Below are 3680 nucleotides of genomic sequence, written 5' to 3'. Positions count from 1 at the left end.
GTATGTTTTCCTGCTCAGGAGAGTTAATGATCCATTTGGCCCTCTCAAGGTTAAGTGATAAGACATGTATTTCAGTCTCCTTCTCTTTGATAATCATGTCCTTGATTCTTGAGCCTTGAGAGCCCAAGTCAGTGACATCCTCCTTAATCAAAGTAAACTCTCTGTCTTGCCCTTTAGTAGGGCTCTCTGCATGCATCTTTTGATTCCATTTATCTCTTCTCTTTGACTTTTGACCAACCTATATAGCTAGAGAAGAAGGAAAATCCTTTCCACCCCTGGTGGAGATAGCATTTTCTTATAATCTGGTGAAGGAGGCGAGACCCCTTCCACTACTTGTGGAGATAGTACTCACCTGGCAACAACAAAAAGACTCCTTGTGCCTCTCTCATAAGTAACAAATATTAACACACCTGTAGTCTTAGTTTCATGGACACCTGGCTATCCTGATGGTCCTCCTGAGGCACTGAGGCACTGATGAAACCTGAGGTCCTTTGAACATCTCATGGGCAATAAGTTCTCCCATGGTATTTTCAACAAGTTTAACTGGTGCAACACAACAATCTTAATCAATGAGAAGTCATAAATGTTTTTGAGTTGCTGAGGAAAACGTTTTCTTTGAACATAACGAGCCATCTTCTTAATTTTTCTGTATATAAAGTAAGGGAGGTTCATCATCCTCACCCTAGTAAAATGCATCAACAACCTAATATGATATGCATACAAGCAGGAAAACCTTCCTTCACAGGTGAAATATTTAATGATAAGCTTCATAAGAGGAACAAAACTGTTCTCCAAGTATTTGAAAGGAAATACTCTGCTGATTTGGTTGTGATATCTAGCCTTAATGTAAGGCTCATAATGTTCTTTGTCCACATACTGCCCTTTATTCCATTGCTCACCTACATTAGGGATGCATGTTGCTTCTGAGATGGTGGTAGGTGACAAGGTGAAGGAGACACCAGCAAGATTCACTTGGCCACTATGTAGATGGGTCACAAACAACCAAGAAATCTCATAATGAAACTTTACCCTCTCCACCATTTCACAAATCTCAGAGCAAGATTGAAGTGTAAAACTAGATATAGCAAGAGGACAAGCAAGCAATTCTGTCAAACTAATAGGTTCCTCTCGGATGATATTTCCCCCTTTGTGTGGCTTTCTTGACACATGTGCTTCTCTGGAAGTATCACTGAAAGTTTCCTCCTCCCTCTCATAGTCTGATTCTCTCTCCATGGTCTTTTTATGATCTGATAAGTTATGAGAAATGAAAGTGTGTAATGAGAACAGGGTAAGGGAGAGGCATGGGGAATGTGACTGCTTGAGGGAATGTTGGGGTTTTAGGGAATGAGGGGAATGAGGGGAATGGGTAGGTTTTAGAATGTGGAATAGGGATTTAGTAATGAAGTGGGTGTAGTGAAGATGTATTTGGGAGTTTAGGGTTTAGGGAATAGTGTAATAGGGCTAGGGTTTTGTAAATGAGAGTGGGGTTTTTAGGGAGTGAACTTTGATGATTGTGGGATAGGGAATAGGATTTGGAAAACTCACTGTGAATGGAGTATGAGAGAACAACAACAACCTTTGATAACTTATGAGAGGTGGTTTAGTAATTATTTAGGGTTTGGTTTTGACAATTTGTTAGGGTTTGTTCTAAAGGAAACCAAACACAACCCTAGCAACCAAACATTACTCTTCAAGGCAAGGAAGAATGATGTACTTACTTGGAACAAGCATCAAAAAGTTTTTAAGGAAGTTTGAAGGTGATTTGAGGCAATTTTGGGCTTCTCCAACAAGTGCATAGTGCTCACTAACAGGTGTGCAACGCCAATTTAATGCGCAGCGCCAGACCAAATTAACACTGTGAAACTGCAATAGGTGCGTAGCGCCAATTTAATGCGTAGCGCCAGGGAAATAATGCGCAGCGCCAACAACTCTTTGCCAAATTTCCTCTGTTTTCCTCCCTTGGCTCAAAATCACATTTTCAATTCTCCTTAGCTCTTCAATAAACAAGGAATGAATAAAATATATGAATTGGCCCTTTATATACTTTTTCCTCTTTTGATTTTTCATAAACAAAAACCCTCTTTCCTAATGTTTTGTCACTTTTGAACAATACTCTATTTTTCTGAATTTTGGACATTTTGACTTTTTGCAGGTGGACTTACTCTCTTCATGGACCTTTTGCAGTGGCAGAAGCTGACATTGTTACCAGGTCACCAGGAACACTTATGAAGAATTATTACATATAGGAACTATAAAATTACATAATTTACATGAAATGAAACCATGAAGTACAAATGCTCTGTTTCACCTCAAAACAGAGTTTGGAGGTGAAAGAGCTTTATTTCAGCATATCATAAGTAAACTCATGACTATATGAACCTTTTTATCCTCCTCATGTGCATGCTGACCTTTTTATTCAATCTTGGATGACCATGATGACAAACCCTAAGACCTAGTGAAACTAAACCTTAAAACTAGTTTTTATAAATGAAATGAACTGAAATGACTATAAATGACTGAAAAGAGGTTTGAACAAGCCAGAAGGTATATGACATGAGGGAAACTAAAATGAAACCACTACCATCAGTTGATCCATGACCTAATGGAATGCAGTTGATTGAATGAGACACCTAACATGCATGCGAGAAAGAGCAATTTTGATCGCTGATGGTAGTGTGAAGATACTGACACTAACATTGGCTCCAATGGGGATGGTAGCTCCTTGGAGGTGCCAAGAACCGCAGATATTTGGAAAATCAGACCAATGCCTCATCCATTTGGCAATATGGAGTCAATAACTTCAAAACACCCAAAAACTAACACTATGAAACTGTGACTCAAAACTCATAGCTGAACTGACTAACAACTAAAACTAACTCAAACAACTAACACTAGACACTCAAACACTGAAACTAGACATTCAGCCTAGGCTTATAGCCTTCACTTCAGGCCCCAACCTAAATGAATGGTTACAGTACAAACTTTTGCAATAGAATGAATAAAATGGTATGTACAATCATGAATATGATAACAATTATCTCCTTAGAAATAGTACCATTTTAGAAGTCGACCATTTACTGGTCCTCCCGGGCAATCTTCCCTGTTCATTTCTTTGAGTAGAAAATCATTTTGCCCTCTATATGCAGCAATTCTGTACGGTCCCCTCCATAGGTTCTCAAACTTTTTGTGCTTTCCTTTCTCCTTGTTTCTAGCATCCCACTGTAACACTATGTCTTCAATCTAAAATTTGTCTACCTTTGCCTTTCGATCATAAATATTTTTAATTCTATCTCGTGGCCTAAAGGTATTTTGAAAAACTTCCTCTCTCATCTACTATAAATCGATCATTTGACTTATTCTCCACTGAAAATGATCTTCCTCGCTGCCAGCTTCCTGTAAAAATTTTACAACCAGGACTGCAAGAGATGTTGGGAATAACGTGTCAATACCGTATAGAATCTCGAATGGAGACATTCTTATTGAATTCTTTCGGCTCACCTTGTCCGCCCATAATGCATTAACCAATATTTTATGCCAGCCTTTCTTATTGGTTTCTAGCATCTTTTTAATGATGTTGACCAATGACTTGTTTGAGGATTCAGCCAATTCATTACCTTGTCGATAATATGCAATAGAGTGTCGTAATTTTGTATTTGCTGAAAAAGTCAATCATCTTTCTG

This window comes from Pinus tabuliformis, chromosome 8 (assembly GCF_031772625.1).
Source record: "Pinus tabuliformis cultivar Carrire ecotype Pingquan chromosome 8, CPIR1, whole genome shotgun sequence".
Taxonomy (NCBI): Eukaryota; Viridiplantae; Streptophyta; class Pinopsida; order Pinales; family Pinaceae; genus Pinus; species Pinus tabuliformis.
This window is presented reverse-complemented; position numbering follows the sequence as displayed.